General features: G+C 34.0%; 2 long non-coding RNA genes across 2 annotated transcripts in view; one reads left to right on the plus strand and one right to left on the minus strand.

Moving 5' to 3' along the window:
- LOC146403698 (uncharacterized) overlaps nt 1-7,526 on the plus strand; it is a 225,233-nt gene extending 217,707 nt beyond the window's left edge. Inside the window, exon 5 of the long non-coding RNA XR_014843410.1 lies at nt 5,160-7,526. This is a non-coding gene — a long non-coding RNA (uncharacterized LOC146403698). The remainder of the gene's footprint in view (nt 1-5,159) is intronic.
- The window catches only part of LOC146403699 (uncharacterized), a 117,919-nt gene that overhangs the window by 23,846 nt on the left and 69,958 nt on the right, over nt 1-24,115 (minus strand). The window lies entirely within an intron of this gene.

The following is a 24,115-nucleotide window of genomic DNA, read 5'->3' on the forward strand; positions in this document are numbered from 1 at the left end:
AACCCACAGCCAATATAATACTCAAGGAATAAAAAACTGAAAACTTTCCCACTAAAATCAGGAACAAAACAAGGATGTCTATTCTTACTACTTTTATTCAACATAATATTGGAAGTCTTAGCCACAATAATCCAAAAACATAAAATAAAAGATATCTAAAATGGAAGGGAAGGAGTAAAATTGTCACTATATGCAGGTGATATGATACTATATATAGAAAACCCTAAGGACTCCACACAAAAACCACTTGAGCTGATTAAAGAATTTAGCAAAGTAGCAGGACAGAACATTAACTTTCAGAAATCAGTTGCATTTCTGTATGCCAACAATGACACATTAGAAAAGGAATATATATATAAATACCTTTTAAAAATCACGCTACTCCCCAAAAAAAACCTAGGAATAAACCTGGCCAAGGAGGCTAAAGACTTATACACTAAGAACTCTAAAACTTTAGTATAAGAAATTAAGATGATTCAAAGAAATGGAAGTATATCCCATGTTCCTGGATTGGAAGAATTAATATTATTAAAACGGCCATACTACCCAAAGAAAACTAATTTATGATCTTTCTCATATTAACCATGACATTTTTCACAGAACTTGGACAAATAATTGAAAAAATTATATGGAACCTTAAAAGCCTCAGAATTGCCAAAGCAGTCCAGAGGAACAAAAACCAAGCAGGAGGCAAAACTCTACCAGACTTCAGGCAATATTCAAAGCTACAGTAATCAAGACAGTGTGGTTCTGGTATAAAAAGACATGCATATCAATGGAATAGAATGGAAAGCCCAGAAATAAATCCAGATATCTACAATCAATTAATCTTCAACAAAGAAGGCAAGAATCTAAAATGGGGAAAAATATAGTCTCTTCAAGCAAGTGGTGCTGGCATGTAAATCAATGAAACTAGAACATATCCTCACACCATGAACAAAAATAAACTCAAAAATGGCTTAACGACTTAAAGACACAATAAAACTCTTGGAAGAGAACACAGGCAAAATATTCTCTGACATCAACCATTCCTATGTTCTCTTAGTTCGGTCTCCCAAGGCAATAGAAATAAAAAATGGAAATAAACCAATGCGACCTAATCAAACTTACAAGCTTTTGCATAGCAAAGGAAACCTTAAAAAAAAGACAATCTATGGAAATGGGAGAAAATAGTTTCAAATGATGCAACAGACAAGGGCTTAATTTCTAAAATATACAAGCAACTTACACAACTCAACAGCAAAAAAACCAGCAACCCAATTAAAAAATGGGCAGGAGACCTGCATAGACATTTCTCCAAAGAAGAAGAATGAATGGCCACTAGGCACATGAAAACATGCTCAACATTACTAATTATTAAAGAAATGCAAATCAAAACTACAGTGAGGTACCACCTCACACCGGTCAGAATGGCCATCATAAATAAGTCTACAAATATAAAATTATGGAGAGGGTGTGGAGAAAAGGAAAACCTCCTACACTGTCAGTGGTTGTAAATCAGTACAACCACTGTGGAAAACAGCATGCAGCTTCCTCAGAAAACTAAATGTAGAACTACCATAGGATCAAGCAATCCTGCTCCTGGGCACATAGCCAGACAAAACTGTAATTGAAAAAGACACGTGCACCCCTGTGTTCATTGCAGGTACTATTCCCAACATCCATTGGGAATATGGAAGCAGACATGGAAGCAGACATCCATTGACAGATGAATGGATTAAGAAGATGTAAATATGTACAATGGAATACTACTCAGCCATAAAAAGAATAAAATAATGCCACTTGCAGCAACATGGAAGGACAAAGATACTATCATATTAAGTGAAGTAAGTCAGAAAAAGACAAATACCATATGATTTCAGTTATGTGTGTAATCCAAAATATGGCTCAGATGAACCTATCTACAAAAGAGAAAGACTCGCAAACATAGAGAACAGACTTGTGGTTGCCAAGGGGATGGGGAGGGAGTGGGACAGATGGGGTGTTTTTGGTTAGTAGATGCAAACTATTTATTTATATTGGATGGGTAATGAGGTCCTTCTGTATAGCAAAGGGAACTATATCAAATCTCATTGGCTAAACCATGAGGGAAGATAATATAAGAAAAGGAATATATATAAAATACCACTGTGTCACTTTGCTGTACAACAGAAATTGGCATAATTGGGTTTTACCCTCTTAAAAAAACTTATCTTTTTTTCCTATATAATCTTCCCTTCTTTTCAAATTCCTGGCAACCACTGACCTGTTTTCTGTCTCAGGCTTAATTTTTAATTATGATATTTTCTATGGCTTGTCATATTATATAAGTGTCTGATTATTATTTTCCCCTTTCTAGAAAGTATACACATATGGCCACACTCACAGGAGATGGAAATCCCTGGGCCAGAAATTGAATCCCAGCCATAGCTGTGGCAATGCTGGATCCTTGAACCCACTGCATTGAGCAGGATAGAATCCGCACTTTTGCAGCAACCTGAGCTGCAGCAGTCAGGTTTTTAACCCACTGTACCATGGTGAGAACTCCTAGAAAGTCTATTTAATGACAGAAGGGGCTGTATATATATTGTACATAAAGGCTAAATAAATATTTGTTGAAGGTTGTAAATTTAAGCCATACAGAAACATTTTGAAGTATCATCACAATTTTAAAATTAAATAGGGTAAGCAATTTACCCAATATCACATAACTAGTAGTATTGCAACAAGTTTAGCATAGTCCTATGACTCAAAACATGGTATTATCGCCTATGGAATGGAATATTACTTCCTAAAGTAGATGGCATTGCTCTTCTATCCTGAATTATGCTATCATAGAAACTTATCATCAGTCTTCTACAAAACACCAAATTTCCTGCTAACTCATCTTTCCACAAAACTCTGAAAAAGACACCTTTGAAGGTATCTATTTTCTAGATCTAAGGTTTTTATTTTTTCAATCACATAATTTTAACTAGCATACACTATGTAGTTGGCATGGTTCTGGTTGATGTTATAGAATGCAGGTAGAAGACAAACCTCATAAACACAGGAAAACGATTGTTCTGCCCATGGGATTTGCAATGATGTTTATTTTCTTGGAATTATGTTTGAGAAAAGTGAGTTCTTCTTTCACTGCAGTTTGTAAATCCTTCAAAGTGAAAATGTTTTCAAACAAACAGTAAATAATGTGAATGGAAAAATATGTAACAGGTATTAACTTCTTTCTCTAGAATTATTTCATATACTCTTCCACATCATTTTATGGCCCTACTAAAGAATAAGATTAGATTTATTTTGCTAAAGTGTGTCACTACACTTGAAGATACGTATTATTATTTATATAAAATATTTCCAAATTTTCATCTCAATTGTGTTGTGTACAAATCCTATGTCAAAGTTAGGCAATTCTTCTTCTTCTTCCCACTTTTAGGGGGAGAGGAAATGTAAGAATAAATGAGGTTCAGCAAAAGAAATTAAACCTTATACAACAAAATTTCTTAATTTTCACAAAAAATAATTTCATATAGCCATATGGATCTTTGTTTTTACTTTCATTATATCATTGAGTGATACAGTGTTTCATGAATATGTGTGTTTTTGAGTAGAATTAGTCATAGTTTTTCCACTTGGTACTTGGCACTCCAGTCCTATTTCTTTATGAATTAGGAATACTTCCAAGTCTTAAGTCACTGATTCAATTATATTCTATTCAGTTCTTCCCAAACATCCAGAAAGTGCCATACATTAATATTCCTGGGAGAAGAACTCTGTGGCTTTGCTCAAAAATTTTTTTAACTTTCAGTTGCTATTATTTTATGTATGGAGCTAAGCTCAGTTGTAATGTGAAGAAACAATGTAATCCTTATTATGGAAATTGTGTGTGGTTTAACACATTTGAGTTACACTGTACATTTAATGTATTCACTATGAGTTAGATTGAAATATAGGCTTCTATTACTTAGAATCATGCCATTCAATCATTATAGACTGTTAGCTTTGTAATCACTGTTATTCAATCATCAATCCATGGTCAAAAATGATTATTAGAACTCTTCCTTCAGTTGAGATTCCACTCTTAGTTGTTATTATGGCATTTTGCTTTCGTTGTGGTGGTACAATTTATCTGTATTGACTTTACTCTTGATAAGAAACTTAAATACATTACTGTTTTTTGTTTTGTTTTGTTTTTGTTTTTTTTTAAGGACACACCCACGACTTGTGGAAGTTCCCAGGTTAGGGGCCAAATTGGAGCTGTCAGCCTATGCCACAACCACAGCAATGCAGGGGCCAAGCCACCTATGCAACCTATTCCATAGCTCATGGCTTCACTGGATCCTTAACCCACTAAGTGAGGCCAGGGATTGAACCCGAGTCCTCATGGACACTAGTTGGGTTTGTTACTGCTGAGCCATCATGGAACTCCCTTTTTTTTCTAACCTCAATTTGTAGATTCTCTTCAACATCTTTTCTTCCATTTAAATGGGCTGCTTTCATTTCCTTGAATGCTCCATCCAACTTTCCAGATATGATCAGCCAGCAAGCAGACTCTGATGACCACCTTTAGAAGTGAGGCAGCAAGATGGAAATAGAATACTAGGCTAATTCAAAAAAAGAATGAGATTTCAGAGATATCTTGATTCCATTTAGTGGTGGTGGGACTCCCCTAGAATGCTGAAGATTCTCCAATTAGTAAGACAGGATATGGGAAGGAACTCAGGCATTTTCCTCCTTCAATACTTAACTGATACTGTGTTAAAATTTTTTGACATTTTGTTTTTCATTTATATAATTTTTAATTTGAAAACAGCATTTGATTTCTGGACTTTTTAGTATTTAATAAAGACAAAGAAGTGGCATGCCAAATTAACTTTAAAATATAAACACATTTCAGAAATACTTGGCAGCTTTATATGGTAAAGATCCCCTTACCTCAACCCTAAAGAAGTTTCATCACGCTTCTTACAAGCTTCAGTTTCTCTACATTATGGTCATTACTCAACTAATTCAAATTTACTTTTTCTGTAACAAACATACTTCATATTAATTATTTCTTTGACAGTGATAGCAATGTGTGTGTGTTAACTCTTAATTGCTTAATTATTCATTTATTTAGAATATTCCTTAAACTTTTGAGATTTACCCATTAATCGCCTTACTGCATGTTTTTCTTATTCCAGTAGATGCTGGGTCCATAATTATTGAAAGTTTCAGTGCCCAGTCATCACAAGGAAAACAAATCAAAAATCTACATACCAGAAGAACAGAAAAAAGACAAAGGCACAAAAATGGACAACTGTAGCATGTGCCAGTCTCGGAAGACATACACCAGTCCAGCCGGTAGCACCTGTCCACAATTCAGAAGTAGAGATCTCACTGTCATGATCAAAGGTCTGACATTGGTTGGAACCCATTTTATAATTCAAAAGAATATCAAGAGCTAGTCACATAAAGAGTGTGTTAAAAATTTGACAAAATTATATGAGAGGGAGACAAGAACTTAAACCTAACAAGTACAGGAGAATTGCTGTATATTGCTCCCGATGATAATGCCATAAGAAATCAAGTTATGTGGTAAATTGGGAAGGTTGGGGCAAAAAGGAAGTAGGTACCCAGTAGTGTCAACAACAAGGAAGAAGCCAACAACACAGGTTTTTCGCCAAATATAGAAGAAAGTGATTGGTTTAGTGAGCAAACAATGTGAAATAATGAAAGTTTATGTGTCATTGTATGATTCTATGAATTATTCTGAGAACTTCTAGCTAGAGAGACATCTGTTCTTACCCTTCTCATTACAATTATCCCACTATGTAGAAAAATGCCAATAAATACATACCCTTCTGAAATGAATGTAAGTTTTTAATGATCAAAATGATTTTTACCCATTATAGAAATATCAGTGTCCATTTGTGTCTGGAAAATAATAGCATCAGTTATGATATTGGATTGACTCTTCTGAAATCTTTATTCATAAAATCTCCCCAACTTTTATCTGTCAGGCTACCTACCATAATCTTTGTCACTGTCCTCCACAGTCAAGACTTCCTCTCCTTTCTCTTCATTTATAATGTTTTCTACATCTGTCCTTTTATTCCTTTCAATAAAACCTTCCAAGACATTTCAGTCTTCTCACTTTTAAAATGGTTGACTAACCCATCAGTCTATTTGGACTGTTATTGCACATTTTAACAATGTCCTTTTCTTAGGACTGAAGATTATTTTCCTAAATTAAGATTTTTAATATGGCTCATAATCTGAGTAACTCAATTATGTTTGCAGTATGAAGGATACTCTCCAAATTCCTTAATCTGGAATATAAATGTTTTCAAAAACCTTATGATTTTATGAAATTTTTCTCTATATACTTTATCCAACTAGTTATTTTTCCATTTCACTTTTATTGCATCTACTCATATATATTGTTATTGTACTACTACTGGGACTGTACTACACCATTCATTTTACTTCTTGAGTTTATAGCCAATAGAGAAGCCTCAAGGTGTCTCTCATACACATTGTAATGCTATAGCAGATGATGCTGATACCTTGCCAATTTCCCCCTTACTTGGTTTTTATACCTTCTAAGGATGTCTAAGGCTAACAACCATTGTCGACCACCAAAGTGCTTTCTCTGACCATGGTGGCAAAGTTGTCTGTGCACAGGGAAATTTTTAAGTGCCAGGAGAAGCCACCCACCATCTTTTTTAACTTCTCAGGTGGAACTACTTTGAGGCTAACACAATTTTTCAGAAGACCACAGAGGGAGTGAGCCTCAGTTTTCCATGAGGTATCCTGCTTGTTAATATAATTTATATCAGTTTTATAGCCTTCCCACTTCCCTCTTCTTCATGCTTCCTTGGATCACATCCTAAATAAAGAATTGCACACAAATTATTGTCCTAGATTCTGTTTCAAGAGCAACCCAGATTGAATCATAAGACTTTCTTTTCAAAGGAGGCAGATCTACTAATGCAGCACTATTTGGCATGTAGCCTCTATCCAGGGGGCAAACTATGTAGAATATCTACTTTCTCAGTAAGGCTGCTTTTGCCTCTTTCTAGATATTTAGTCTTTTACACTGCACTCTCAGAGATTATATGTAATTTGGGGTCATTATAAGTCAAAATATGAGCCTTACCTGTCGGCAATGTAGCCACTTATAGGAGATCCCACCGTCTATCCTGACATGAAAATGAACTGTGACAATGGTCTGAGTGACTGTGAATCACATACTAACTCCACTAAAAAGAGAAAATGAGAGCAAATTTTATAAAGCAATGTAAAATTGGATATGCACATTGTAAAATCATTTAGCATGAGGTAAAAATCATTTTAATGATATATGCTTAAAAATGTTTAAAAGTATCAAGGTACTTTAAATTGATGAAGTGCTTGTTATGTTTCTAAGTACTCTGTGAGGCTGTTTTATATATTGATGGTCAATACAGTTCTATTTTATCCCAATGAATTTCATTTCATTCCTGTCAGTTGCCAGGAATTATCTGAAGAATGTCTGGAAATAAAATATGTATGAAATGATATTAAAACTGAGAGATCTTATCTTTCAGATTATTCAGGACATTTAATGGAATACAGACTGTGAACTAAGACAAAGAGAAGTTATTGATATGCTTTAAGGATGAAGCATGAGAATTTCTGGTTTAGAAAAATAGATCTTGTTAGAGTGTGCAAAACATATCAGAGGAAAGTATAAATGGAGTTGAGAGGAATTAGAGACTATTAAAATAATGAAGGTAGGAAGGTGAAGTTCATTACTTGAATGGTTTGACAGACAGCAGTGGAAGTGGAATATAAATACAGACACTCATCTAAATCCTAAAATAGATGACTTGACAGAAAATTGGATGAAAAGGGGGAGAGAAAATTATGGCCTACATATTTGTGATCTGAACAGGTAATATATACAATTTGCATCTCTGAGATATGCAGCCTTGAATTTCAAATGGTAGTGAGAAAATACTTAAGATGTTTTTGAAGAACTCAAATGGGTATATACAATAAATACTTCAAAATTTAAGTAGTTTCATTTATGTCTTATACAGGCATTTTGAATGGTTGAATAAAAAATGAAAGGAATCAAAGGAAGCAGGATTTGAATAAAAAAGTGCTTATCAAGTGGAACTGCACTAAATCAACAGTATTTCCAAAGTAATGGAGGTAAACTGCAGACTCACTAACATTAATGGGTAACGTTTAATTTTTGGCAGTATATTTTAACAATAGCATTGACAATCTTGAGCAATGCGGGGAAAAAAAGAGTTCATGATGAACAAATAGTCTTGTATATCATCTGTTTGAAGGTCTATTTAGGAAAACAAAATTTTAGGAACTGTTCTTAATTTCCATGACAATACTGAATACTTGTCAATATTCAGTTTTCTTAACAAAAATGATGTTTAGTATTATTTGGGGTATGCATGTTACACCCAGTTAGACATAACCGATGAAAATTACAAGTATGCCACTTAATATTTTTGAGCAAAAGGACCATTCATACTGCCTGCCTGAGATTCAGTTACCTATTCATAAAATGTGACATATAACATAAAAGGTAAATGTAAAAATCACTTAATGTTTTCTTGTATTGGGATTTTAAACAACACACCGAGTTGCCAACTTAAGAGATATTTGCATTTTTAATTTAAAAATTTTAATATCCTTGATAGATATTATTTTTTTTTCTTTTTTGATTTGGAAATGTTAATACACATGCTGTAAACCACATGCAAGTAACTGCCAAACTGGAAATCAAACACTGTCCGCCTGCCTCTTAAGATGATACTTCACTATTATAATAGACTAAAACACCAATACCTTCAATTGGTCGTAATTGTTAAACAAATGTCTCCCTTTTTTATTCCTTCATATATTTTTAAGATTTGTTATCTAGTAATATATCCTAAGCCTAAACACCTTAAGCAAATTTAATATAGAGTATTCTATATTGAAAATGACTGATTACTATTTTTTTCACATTTTTTTCATACATGAGTTACAATAGTAGAGGTAAAAATGCTTTGGTCATAGGTCCAAACATCAAGGCATGGTTCTGTCTCCAGCTTAGTGTTATTTATGGCCAAATCACTGGAGTTTAAAAGTTGTCACTGGGTTTGATGAAACTGGTGGCACTGCTCCTGCTTTTTGTTTGCATCCATTGGGATGGAAATTCTCAGGAGGGCCTCAGCTTTTAAGTTCATAGTGAAGTTGATTTCAGGTGTGGTGTTGTCAAGGAGGTGGATGTAACAACGGTGAGAAGGTATAGCTGCAGAAAAATTCTCCATGAAGCTTTGAGTGCTGAAAAGAATATTTAATGATAAGCTCAAAATGGCAAGCATGATTTGGAATCTTCTGAAATTTCCCACATGTTGGAGAAGTTCTGAGAAGGCCATGGAGCTAGGATGGAAGTAGCAATGTGAGAAATAAAAATGTTCTGGAAATATCTTGACATTGACAAATATTTAAATTTTTTGACAGAAGAAAAGGCCTGTAAACATTTATAAAAGTATAACAAGAAATGTTCAGTTATAATGAACCAAGTGGCTTTAGCTTTTCTCTCTTATAAAATGTAATTTTTTGACTTGGTTTTCAGGAAATAGTGAGCCATATTATCCATCTCAATACTAATTTTGAAAACTACAAATATATATATACATATATATATATAGAAACTGATATAGATACAGGGATAGATCTAAACGCTTTAAAAAGAAACAAGCTTTTGAAGAATTTCTAGGGTAAAATTGATGCCAAGAAAAATTTAATGAGGTAAGTACGCTTTGAAATTTATTTACATTTATTATGTGGATGTGCTGACCTAGAAAAATATATAAATTTTAAAAATACATTTACAGGGCAAGGGAAAGAAAAGAGCTCAGGATCCAAACACTATGAAAGATTTAATATAAAGCCCTCTCTGCAATAACTAAGACTATGAAAGTGATTTATAGTTGTCTGGATGAGAGACAACTCAAAGTGGTTTAGTCCTGTATTGTAATTATCACCATGATTCAAACAACTTGGTCATATAATAATCAGTATGAAACCTGAATTATGGTTTACAATAAGAACTTTTCTGCAGATGGTAATTAGAAATAAAGAAAAATTCTTTCTGAACAAAAGTATATTTATCATAGCCATGATATTTATTTTAGATGGTATTGTACACCAGTAGGGAAATGACAATCACTTTTGTAAGTAACAAATCTTAGAAGAATGTTGATATTCATGTGGAAAAAATGAAATTGCATCATTGTCTTCCATTATACATAAATATAAAATTCTGGTGTGATGGATTTACAGGCAAATTCTACCAAACATCCAAAAAAGAACTTCTACCCATCCTCTTAAACTTTCCCAAATAGTTGAAGAAGAAATAATCCCAAAGACATTCTATGAAGCCACCCCCACTCTAATACCAAAACAAGACAAAAATACTACTAAAAAAATTATAGCCCAGTATCTTTGATGGATATAGATGCAAAAATTATCAACAAAATTTTAGCCAACTGAATCCAACAATACAAGAAAAGATCATATACTACGATTAAGTGGGATTCATCCTAAGGATTCATTCACAAGGATGGTTCAACATATGCACATCAATGTCATACCCTACACTAACAAAAGTCAAAAAACACATGTTCATTTTAATAGATGAAGAAAAAGCATTTGCCAAAATCCAACATCCATTAATGATAAAAACTCTTACCAATGTGGGTATGGACAGAATATATCTCATCCTAATAAAATCCATTTATGAAAAACCCACAGCCAATATAATACTTGATGGAGAAAAGCTAAAAGCCTTCTTACTAAAATTGGGAACAAGACAAGGATGCCCAATCTCACCAATTTTATTCAACACAGAATTGGAAGTCCTAGCCATAGCAATAAAACAAAAGGAAAAAAAGGTATGCAGATTGGAAAACGTAAAATTTCACTCTATGCAGATGACATGGTACTTTATATAGAAACCCTAAAGATTCCACACAAAAACTATTTTTTTGATCAGTAAAATTCATTGAACTGATCAATGAATTCAGCAAAGTGTCAGTATGTGGGAATTAATGTTCAGAAATCAATTGCTTTTCTGAATACTAACCATGAAATATTAGAAAAGGAACATAAAAATATAATACCTTTTAAAATCACACCTGCAAAATTAAATACCTAGAAATAAACCTAACCAAGGAGATGAAAGACTTATATGCTAGGAACAATAAAACATTAGTAAAGGAAATTGAAGATGATTCAAAAAAATGGAAAGATATCCTATGCTCCTAGATTGGAAGAATCAATATCATTAAAATGACCACACTACCCAAAGCAATCTACATATTCAATGCAATCCCTATCAAATTACCAATGACATATTTCACAGAACTAGAACAAACAATCCAAAAATTTATATGGAACCATAAAAGACCCAGAATTGCCAAAGCAATTCTGAGGAACGAAAACCAAGCAGGAGGCATAACTCTCCCAGACGTCAGGCAATATTTCAAAGCCATAATAATCAAAACAGTGTGGTACTATTACCAAAACAGACATTCATACCAATGGAACAGAATAGAGAACCCAGAAATAAACCCAGACACCTCCGGTCAATTAACCTTCCACAAAGCAGGCAATGATATAAAATGGGGAAAAGATGGTCTCTTCAGCAAAGCATTCCTGGGTAAACTGGACAGCTGAATGTAAATCAGTGAAACTGGAACATACCCTCACACAATGCAGAAAAATAAAGTCAAAATGGCCTGAAGACTTAACTATAAGACAAGACACCATCAGACTCCTGGAAGATAACACAGGGAAAACATTCTCTAACATCGACCATAAATTTTTTTTTTTGAAATATGGTCACATTTATTATCATCTCTGAATTTTTTATAATGATTTCTATTTTTTTCATTGTAGCTGGCTTACAGTGTTCTGTCAATTTTCTGCTGTACAGCATGGTGACCCAGTTACACATACATATATAGATTCATCCCAAGTTATTAGACATAGATCCCAGTGTTATATAGCAGGATCTCATTGCCTATCCATTCCAAAGGCAATAGTCTGCATCTATTAACCCCAAGCTCCAGTCCACCCCACTCCCTCCCCCTCAGCAACTACAAGTCTCTTCTCCAAGTCCATGATTTTCTTTTCTGTGGAAAGGCTCATTTGTGCCATGTATTAGATTCCAGATATAAGTGATATCATAGGGTATTTGTCTTTCTCTTTCTGACTTACTTCACTCCATGTAGAGTCTCTAGTTCCATCCATGTTGCTGCAAATGGCAGTATTTCATTCTTTTTTATGGTTTAGTAGTATTCCATTGTGTATATATACCACATCTTCCTAATCCAGTCATCTGTCAATGGACATTTGGGTTGTTTCCATGTCTTGCCTATTGTGAATAGTGCGGCAATGAAACTGCAGGTGCATGTGCCTTTTTTTAGGGAGAGTTTTGTCTGGAGCTATGCCCAAGAGTGGGATTGCTAGGTCATATGGTAGTTCTATGTATAGATTTCTAAGGTACCTCCATACTGTTCTCCATAGTGGTTGTACCAGCTTACATTCCCACCAAGAGTGCAGGAGGGTTCCTTCTTCTCCACACCCCCTCTAGCACTTGTTATTTGTGGCCTTATTAATGATGGCCATTCTGACTGGTGTGGGGTGGTATCTAATGTGAGTTTTGATTTGCATTTCTCTAATAATCAGGGATGTTGAGCATTTTTTCATGTGCTTGTTGGCCATCTGTACATCTTCCTTGGAGAAATGTCTATTCAGGTCTTTTGCCAATTTTTCCATTGGGTTGTTGGCTTTTTTTGCTGTTGAGTTATATAAGTTGCTTGTATATTTTAGAGATTAAGCCCTTGTCAGTTGCATCATTTGAAACTGTTTTCTCCCACTCTGTAAGTTGTCTTTTTGCTTTCTTTTTGGTTTCCTTTGCTGTGCAAAATCTTGTCAGTTTGATTAGGTCCCATTGGTTTATTTTTATTTCCATTGCTTTGGGAGACTGACCTGAGAAAATATTCATAAAGTTGGTATCAGAGAATATTTTGCCTCTGTTCTCTTCCAGGAGTTTGATGGTGTCTTGTCTTATATTTAAGTCTTTAAGCCATTTTGAGTTTATTTTCATGCATGGTATGAGGGTGTGTTCTAGTTTCATTGATTTGCATGCAGCTGTCCAGATTTCCCAGAAATTCTTGCTGAAAAGACTGTCTTTTTCCTATTTTATGTAATTTCTTGAATAGTGTTTCTGTTAACTTTCCTCTCCTTTCAGTACTTCCATCATGAGTATGTTGGTTAGAGTATAGGAAATCTCACTCTGTTGAAACAGCTGTTTCTAAAATAACCTGTGTAGTTACCATTATTGATGCTCTTTATATCTTTGTATGTATTTTTGTTATTTGTGGGGTCTTTTCATTTTAGCCTGAAAAATTCTTTTAAGTGTTTTTTGTAGAGAAGGTCTGCCAGTGACAATTTCTCACTTTTTGTTGATCTTGAAGCTCTTAATTTCTCCCCAATTTTTGAAGAATTGTTTTGTGGATATAATTTTTGGTTGATATTCATTTCCTTTCAGTACTTTCAATTTTCCATTGCACAGGCCTCCAAATTTTATGATTTGTAAATAGAAATTGTGTTGACATCATTAAATATTATTTTACGTAACGTCTCTTCTCACTGATTTAAGATTCTCTATCTTTCTCAACAGTTTGGTTATGATATACCTAGGTATGAGTTGCTTTGGATTTATTCTACTTGGAATTAATTGAGCTTCTTGATTATTTTCTCCAAATTGAGGAAATTTCGGCCATTAATTGCTTTAATATTGTTTCTTTTCCTTTCTCTCCTCTACTTTCATTACTCCAGTAATGAGTATGTTGGTGGCAGCACAGGAAATCTCACCCTGTCAAAAGAGCTATTCCTTTTTCTATTTTTTTCTGCTGTACAGCATGGGGACCGAGTTACACATACATGTATACATACTTTTTCCTCCCATTGTTGTGTTAAGATGTAAGTATCTAGACATAGTTCTCAATGCTACACAGCAGGATCTCATTGTAAATCCATTCCAAGAGTAATAGTTTGCATCCATTAACCCCAAGCTCCCAATCCCTCCCACTCCCTCCCTCTCCCCCTGGGCAGCCACCAGTCTATTCTCCAAGTCTATGTTTTATTTGTTTATTTATTTAAAAGAGCTATTTCTGAAATCAAGTACTTTATTACTATGGTTATGAAACAAGTCATCCCTCTTCTTCAGAAAAAGATGCATCTATCTTTCAAGGCTATTTGATATTTAGTAATATTTGATTTGATAATTCAGGACAAAAGCATGTAGACATAAGACATGTACAAAGGCTATTGCAGTCAAATGCTCTACCACTGAGCTATACCCCCAAGACATGTACAAAGGCTATTGGAGAGATCTCCCACATGTGTTCTTTTTGGAGAAAATTCCTTTTCATATTGTTTGCAGATGAAACAACAGTAACTTAAGTAACACTAATCTTCCTACTCATAATCACCTATATATGACAATAAAAACTAGGGCTGTTTAATCCTTTTTTATTAATATTTAAGATGTAGAAACTTAGATTTGTCACACTCCATTTAATGGAACCACTTGTCATTTTTTTTAATTATGCAATTTTATTACTCTCTCTACCTATATTCTAATACTCTCTCATCACACCCTACGTAGGCAGTAAGCTTACTGTATTTCTTGTTAAATACATGGTGTTATTTTTTTGCTCCTCTATGTATGTCTATGTACAAAAGTATTATCCTATAACAGAACTTTGCAGTTTTTTATGTATTAATTGGGGTCTTTGGTCCTAGCTGTTACTATGTCATATTTAATTCATGGTATCTAACTGGATTATAATATTCCATAAATTATCATATTTGTCCTATCCATTCTCTATAGTAATGCCTCAAATTAAATCTCCTTTAAAGATACATATATTATGAACGAAAAGAACTCCATGGCACCAAAAAATGATTTTCAGAAGGATATTTTTTCGATGCCAATCAGAATAATTTTGAAGTGGTTCTACCTTGTTATTAATATTTCTGTGATCACTAATAAATATGCTACATGAGTTCATTACTTTTCTTATTATTTCTTTGGAGTTTTTTTTCCCTAATTCTATATTTCTTGTTTTGTAGTAGTTGCTTTATCAATATAGATATCATTGCCTAAATAACATAAGTAAATTCTCTAAATGTGTCCACTTGTTAATATTCTGTTATTTTTTTATTAAAACTAAACCTTTAATTGTGCTAATTAAATCTTCAACTTGTCTTATAGTTCGTGGGTATTATTATTTTTTTTAGGGAGTTGTCCATCAACTAAGAAGATAATCTTTATTTTCTCCCTTTAGATTAGCTTTAGAATTTATATTTTTTCATAATAAAATGCTAAATTCATCTGGATTCATATGTGTGTGTGTGTGTGTGTATACATAAATACAAACCATAAAAGGTGGTTGACCTTTATTTTCATCATATACTGAACCATTTTTCAGCTTTGTCAATAAGTATTTGGTTCCTATTTATTATAAAGCAGATACCTAGATACAAGAAAATTAGTTTTTAATTTTCTTTTCATTGATTCAATTTTGGTTTCTTAATTTTACAAAATGATTTTAACACTAAGTTTTGCATATGTTTTATTTTAAAAAATTTAATTGTAGTTGATTTACAATGTTCTTTCAATTTCTGCTATATAGTAAATTGACACAGTTATATCTACATTCATTTTTTCATATTATCTTCCATTATGTTCCATAACAAGTGATTGGATTTAGTTCCCCGGGCAATGTAGCAGGACCTCTTGCTTATTTACTCCAAATGCAATGGTTTGCACCTACTAACCCCAAACTCCCAATCCATCCCATTCCTTTTCCACTTCCCCTTGGCAACCACAAGTCTGTTCTCTGTGTGTGAGTCTCTCTTTTGTAGATAGGTCCTTTTGTGCCATATTTGAGATTCCATATATAAGTGATATGTGGTATTTGCCTTTCTCTTTCTGACTTCACTTAGTGTTATAATCTCTTTGTCCATCCATGATGCTGTTGCTGCAAATAGCATTATTTCATTCTCTTTATGGCCAGGTAGTGTTCCGTTGTGTTTATGTACCATATCTTCTCAATTCATTCATCTATTGTTGGACATTTAGGTTATTTCCACGTTTTCTCTATTGTCAATACTGCTGCAATGAACACATGGGTGCTTTTATCTTTTTGCGTGAAGGTTTGTTTGAATATATGTCCCAGAGTGAGATTGCTGGATCATATGGTACTTCTATATTTAGTTTTCTGAGGTACCGCCATACTGTTTTCTATAATAGTTGTACCAATTTACATTCCCACCTACACTGTAGGAGATTCCCTTTTCTCCACACCCTCTCCAACATTTGTTATTTTTAGTCGTTTTAATGATGGCCATTCTGACCAGTGTGAAGTGGTACCTCACAGTAGTTTTAATTTGCATTTCTCTAACAATTAGAGATTTCGAGCATATTTTTGTGTGCCTGTTGTCTATCCATATATCTTCTTTGGGGAAATATCTATTTAAGTCTTTTGCTTATTTTTCAATTGGGTTGTTTATTTTTTGCTATTGAGTTGTATAACTTGGTATATTTTGGAGATTAAGCCCTTGTCGGTTGCATCTTGAAATTATTTTCTCCCATTCCATAGGTTTTCTTTTTGTATTTTGCTTATGGTTTCCCTTACTGTGCAAAAGCTTATAAATCTCAGTTAAGTTTGTAAGCTTGATTAGGTACCATTGGTTTATTTTTGTTTTTATTCCTATCACCTTGGGAGACTGACCTAAGAAAACATTTTTAACATCTCAACAGCAAAAAAGCCAACAACCCAATGGAAAAATTGGCAAAAGACCTGAATAGACATTTCTCCAAGGAAGATGTACAGATGGCCAACAAGCACATGAAAAAATGCTCAACATCCCTGATTATTAGAGAAATGCAAATCAAAACTCACATTAGATACCACCCCACACCAGTCAGAATGGCCATCATTAATAAGTCCACAAATAACAAGTGCTAGAGGGGGTGTGGAGAAGAAGGAACCCTCCTGCACTCTTGGTGGGAATGTAAGCTGGTACAACCACTATGGAGAACAGTATGGAGGTACCTTAGAAATCTATACATAGAACTACCATATGACCTAGCAATCCCACTCTTGGGCATAGCTCCAGACAAAACTCTCCCTAAAAAAAGGCACATGCACCTGCAGTTTCATTGCCGCACTATTCACAATAGGCAAGACATGGAAACAACCCAAATGTCCATTGACAGATGACTGGATTAGGAAGATGTGGTATATATACACAATGGAATACTACTAAACCATAAAAAAGAATGAAATACTGCCATTTGCAGCAACATGGATGGAACTAGAGACTCTACATGGAGTGAAGTAAGTCAGAAAGAGAAAGACAAATACCCTATGATATCACTTATATCTGGAATCTAATACATGGCACAAATGAGCCTTTCCACAGAAAAGAAAATCATGGACTTGGAGAAGAGACTTGTAGTTGCTGAGGGGGAGGGAGTGGGGTGGACTGGAGCTTGGGGTTAATAGATGCAGACTATTGCCTTTGGAATGGATAGGCAATGAGATCCTGCTGTGTAGCACTGGGAACTATGTCTAGTCACTTATGCTGGAGCATGATAATGTGTGAAAATAGAATTTGTACATGTATGTGTAACTGGATCACCATGCTGTACAGTAGACACAAAAATTGTATTGGGTAAATAACAATTTTTAAAAATCAAAAAAAAAAGAACGAAATTAATGTCTGGGAGGTCCCATCATGGCTCAGTGGTTAAGGAACCCAACTAGTGTCCGTGAGAATGCGGGTTCAATCCCTAGCCTTGCTCAGTAGGTTAAGGATCTGGCATTGCTGTGAGCTGTAGTGTAGGTTGCAACTGCAGCTCAGATCCTGAATTGTTTTGGCTGCAATGTAGGCTCGCAGCCATAGCTCCAATTCAGCCCCTAGCCTTGGAGCCTCCATATGCCACAGGTGCAGCCCTAACAAGGCAAAAGACAAAAAAAAAGAAAAGAAAAAAAAATTAATGGCTGAATTTTGACTACATAGGTAAATCAAAAAACAGTATGCATATATTTTTTGCTTATTACATTTTTATATCTGATTTTTAAAAACCTATATAAATAATTATAGTCCTGGGTTAGAGAATCTATAACAAGTAAATGAGTAATGTGTGTGTCAATAATATCACATACAAGGAACAATGAATGGAAATGTATGGTAGCAATATTTTTGTGTACTGTTAATAGTAATTTGGTATTAATTAAAGCTAGGTTGTTAAAGAAATTAGTTGTAATTCCTAGGACAACTGCTAAGATATTAAGTACAAAACAAAATGAAGAAATAAGAAGGATGTTAAAATGGTGCAGTAGTATATGTTTAACAAAACAGAGGGAAGTAATGGATCAAGAGGGAAATATTACTTAAAACATGATAGAAATTAAATAGGAATATGGTAAACATAAATCTTACCTTATAAGTAATTATGTTAGATGTAAATGTACTAAACACTTCAAAGAAAATATGGACTGAGCAAGATGGATAAAAGCCATGACTATATGTTTTCTAAAAGAGAAAGAATTTAGATACAAATGCACTAATATATTGACAATAAAGGTATGTCAGAAGATATAAAATACAAAGAGCAAACAAAAGATAGATTAGATAATGTCAAACAAATACAATAAAAACATTTCTAGAGACAAAGCAGACATTTTATAATCATAAAAGTTCCATCAATTCAGAAAATATAACAATTATATAAACAAGAGTGTCCCAAAGTTCATGATGCAAAAACTGAGATTTGAACAATTAAGTAGACTATTCAAGAACAATAATTTCAGGCCTCAACACCCTCCTTCAGTGATGAAGAGATCGAGGCAGAAGATCAATAAGGAAATAGGAGACTTAAACATCACTGTTAACCAAGTATATTAACAGTCATCTATAACACACTCTACCCATAACAGCAAATACACGTTCTGCTGAAGTGCAACTGAAAATTATCCAACATAAACAATAATTTGGCCATAAACTAATTCCAATAAGTTTTTAAAGAAATGAAAGTTTACAAGTATGTTTTCTGGCCACAATTAAATTATAAATCAACAAGGAAATTTTGGAATACATAAATGTATGGCAATTAAAAAAAAAACATTTTCCTAAACAAACCATGGCTTAAATGAATAAGGGCAGAAACATTACCAGATATTCATTTGTTACTAGAAACACAGTAATATTATGAACAACCTTGTTTCAATAAATCTAACATCATCAGTGAAATAGATTGATTTCTTGAAAGATAAAACAATTGAGAGGGAGAAATAGAGTATTTTATACCATAAAAATAATTAAATTTATAATCAAAATCCCTTGTACCTAGAAAAGTATTGATCCAGATGGCTTCTCTGGAGACTATTTTAGAAAACATTATTGCCAATCATATTTAAACAAAAAGAAATTTGCTGAGCAAATGAAGACAACATCCCACAACTTACTTTATAAGACCAGCCTAAACCTGATATCAAGACTTGACATTTATTTCAATAAAAGATAAAGACATAAAAATTCTCAATAATATTAACAAATCAATTCCACCAATGCATAAAATAACATATCACAAACTGATGATTTTAATCTCTGAAATACAAGGCTGGCTTCACATTCTAAAATTAATACAATTCATGATATTAACAGAATAAAAACTAAATTCATACAAATGTTTCCCAAGATGTACAAGATACATTTGGGAAATTTTAATATTCATTCAAGAAAGATCCTAGTGTCTCAGCAAACAGGGAACATAAGGAATCCTCCTCAACCTAGTGAAAAACATCTTGGAAAACTCTACACTTAACTTCACATCTGATGGTGAGGAAGTGAACGCTTTCACTCTAAAATCAGGAATAAAACACAAAATACCCTGAATAGCTAAAGCAACACTGAAAAACAGAACAGGAGGAATCAGGCTTCCTGACTTCAGACTATAGTACAATGCTACAGTCATCAAAACAGTATGGTACTGGCATAAACACAGAAGCATAGACAGTGGAACAGCATAGAAAACCTAGAAATAAACGCAAGCACCTATAGTCAACTAATCAATGACAGAGGAGGCAAGAACATACAGTGGAGGAAAGACAGTGTCTTCATCAAATGGCACTGGGAAAACTGGACAGCTACATGTACAAGAATAAAATTAGAACAGTTTATAACACTATACACACAAATAGATTGAAATTGGATTAAAGACCTAAATGTAAGGCCAGATACAGTAAAATTCCCAAAGGAAAACACAGGTAGAACACTCTTTGACATAAAATGCAGCAGTATCTTGTTTGATCCACCTCCTAGCATAATGACAGTAAAAACAAAAATAAACCAATGGGACCTAATTAAACTCAAGCTTTTTCTCAGCAAAGGAACACACCCCCCGCCAAAAAAAAAAAATACATCCCACAGAATGGGAGATAATTCTTGCAAGTATTGTAACTGACAAAGTCTTTAATCTCCAAAATACATAAACAACTCATACGACCCACCAACAAAAAACAAACAATCTAATCAATGAATGGGCAGAACTAAATAGACATTTCTCCAAAGGAGACCTACAGATGGCCAGTTGGCACATTTTAAAAAATGCTCAAAATCTATAGCAATTAGAGAAATGCAAATTAAAAATACAATGAGGTACCACCTCCCACTGGTCAGAATGGCCATCATTAATAAGTCTATATTAGCAAATGTTGGAGAGGGTGTAGAGAAAAGGAAACCCTCCTTCAGTGTTGGTGCTAATGTAAATTGGTACAACTACTATGGAAAATAGTGTGGAGGTTCCCCAGAAAACTAAATATAGAACTACCATATGATCCAGGAATCTTTCTCTTGGGCATATGTCCAGAAAAAAGCTTTTATTCAAAAAGATACGTGTACCCCTATGTTCACTGCAGCACTATTCACAATAGACAAGGCATGCAAACAACTGAAATGCCCATCAACAAATGAATGAATTAGAAAGATACGGTACATATATATATACAATGGAATACTACTCAGCCATTAAAAGGATGAAATAATGCCATTTGCAGCAACATGGATGGAAAAAGTTTATCACACTAAGCGAAGTCAGAAAGAGAAAGACAAATGCCACACACCACTTATATGTGGAATCTAAAATATGGCACAAATTGACCTATCTACAAAACAGAAACAGATTCACAGACATACATAACAGACTTGTGGTTTTCAAGGGGGAGAGGAAAAGGAATGGGATGGACTGAGAATTTGGGGTTAGTAGGTGCAAACTATTCACTTAGAATGGATAAGCAATGGAGTCCTACTGTATAGCACAGAGAACTATATACAATCGCCTGGGATAGAACATGATGACAGATACACGAGAAGAGTATATATGTGTGTGTGTGTGTGTGTGTATATATACAGCAGCAGCAAAGTGTCACAACACTGTAAATCAGCTATAATAAAATCTAGAATAAATAGGGTACTCTTCTTCACTATTTTTTATTCAATATTGTGTTTTAAATTTGGGGGGGAATGAAATGATTGGTATGAAGACTAAAAGGGAGAAAATCTGATTATTCATATAGAATATCCAATGAAATTAATAATATAGAAAAATCACTACAATTAATAAAATCATTTGATAAATTCATAGTAAAAATAAAAACATGAGAAATCAATTGTATTTCTAAACATATGTTCCAAAATATTTTTTAAATGAATTTAACTTAGTATAGAAAACCTAAAATACAGATTAACAATTTTACCTGCTGCAGCTCATTCACACTGCTGGCAGCTGATGCCAGCTATCAGTGGGAAGCTCAGCTAAATGACGACATAATGCAGGAAGTTACTGGTATTTCTTATTGTCTTACTCGGTTTGGGCTGCTGTAACCAAATAGTACCAATTGAGTGACTAACATTTCCCACAGTTCTAGAGGCTGGGAAATTCAAGATCAAGGCACCAGCAGATGTGTTTCGAGAACTTTCTCAGCCCTCACAGCCTGAAAGGGAATGAGGTAACTTTCTGGGGTCTTGTGTGTGTGTGTGTGTGTGTGTGTGTGTGTGTGTGTGTGTGTGTGTGTGTGTGTGTGCGCGCGCGCGCGCAAGGGCACCAATCCTAATCAGGAGGAGTCCACCGTCAGGATTTAGCCACTTCTCAAATATTCCACCTCCTTATATGATTATTGAAGTTAGAAGTTAAACCTATGAATCTTGGGGGAGGAGGAGACACAAATATTTAGTCTATAACACTCTTCTCAGTATGGCTATTCAGCAAGGAAGATAAACTCTCATCTGACAGAGACTGAAGCAGCTGTAAATCTAATCTTTATTGTCCTCCCTGGTGATCCTGGAGATGAACCCTGAATGACACAGTAAATGTAAATCACAAGTTTTCTTTTCAAGATTTTTGTGGCTATTCTTGGAAATTTAGTAGTATTTACATATAACCTTTGCATGTCCACCCATCATATAAAGATGATTATACATTAAATCATCTATAGATTACTTATAATACCCAATACAATGTATATGCCATGTAAATAGTTGCTAGTACACAGCAAGTTCAAATTTTGCTTTTTGGAAGCTTCTGGAACTTTATTTTTTATCTATAGTTGTTGGTTGAATCCACAGATGTAAAATCTGCAGATAGGAGTGGCAAAATATAAACTGAAAGAAAATAACATAATTAGAGTGAATTTATGAACCTAATTGCTCTAACCAGAGAGTTTAAGGTGCTAAAATCAGTACCTGAGAATAGTGCTTTGTTGATGAGCAAATCCTGGAATCTTGAGGTTGTCTTCATTATAATGTAATTGAATGCATTAAAAAATCAAATTGACCAAGGGAAACAAGCACAATTCGTCCTAGCTAGTAAAGTTGCTACATTTCATCTAGTATATTTGTTAATTCTTCCTGTAGCAAGATTTGTATGTTCATGTAAAACTATCTTCTTTCCATGTTAATCACATTCTCATTCCATTTTCACAAATAATATCTGCCTTCCTGAATTTTCTACTCTTTTGGCTCAAAACCAGTCTCATGTGCAGAATACTGTTACTGTTATTCCACGAGTTTAAATAACATGAACTTAAGTGGTCATGAACTTAAGTGGTTTTTTACCGCTTGCATACATAGATACCATTTAAATTCCAGATAATTAAATCTGATTTGAAGGACCTGAGAGCTATCTGCAAAGGTGGCTTGGAAAATAGGTATCCTGTATTTTAATATTCTATATGGTGTGGTTATATTTTGTTCCTCATGCTGAGTGTAGGGAGTGTAGGCTCATAGTGAGTGTGGGGAGTGCCTAGGAGGTGGGTTCTTAACATAGAAAAGATTTAGATGCTGGGTTAAAAAACGAGAAAAGATGTAGATACTGAGTTTAAAAATGAATATAATGAAACCATATATATGGTTTCCTCTGATTTGTGATGGGACTGGATTTTACTTCAATTAGGAACACATCTGAGCTTTCAAAATGAATAATATAAGAATGTACTCCTCTTATCCTTAATCTAGTTGACAGAAAACTATAACTTCTGAGGGAAATACTGATTTGGATACATTCAATTCCAGATGTAAAGACATTTGATGATAAATTTTTTGAAGTCTTATCAGGATACGCCTGCAGATCCTCAGAGGGTGTAACTGAGTCTAAATGAGAATTATGATGTTTTCAGAAACTCAGTTGAATTTCTCTCTCTTTTCATTTTATTTGTACCAACATCCGTGCGGTTAGGGAATACTATTCTTTGATTATTCTGTACAGAATTTTTTATTTAAAGAAGTTTTTAATTATTTAACATAATTCCTCTTCAGAATTCAGCAAAGTGCTGTATGCTCAGCCATAGTTTGCCAACCTAATTAACTGAATTTTTCCCACATTACACACTTCCAGTATCTTAGTTCTGGACCACACAGATTGATTTCTGGCATATTTTTTATGATCCCCCCAATTTCTAATTTCTACAAATTTTTGATTCATCAGAACAAAACTCTACTGTACCTCACACCTTACGCA

This window comes from Sus scrofa, chromosome 4, assembly GCF_054392235.1.
Source record: "Sus scrofa isolate SSC_HxYL_T2T_F1_AM1 chromosome 4, Sscrofa_HxYL_maternal_Yorkshire_Landrace_v2.0, whole genome shotgun sequence".
NCBI classification, from domain to species: Eukaryota; Metazoa; Chordata; class Mammalia; order Artiodactyla; family Suidae; genus Sus; species Sus scrofa.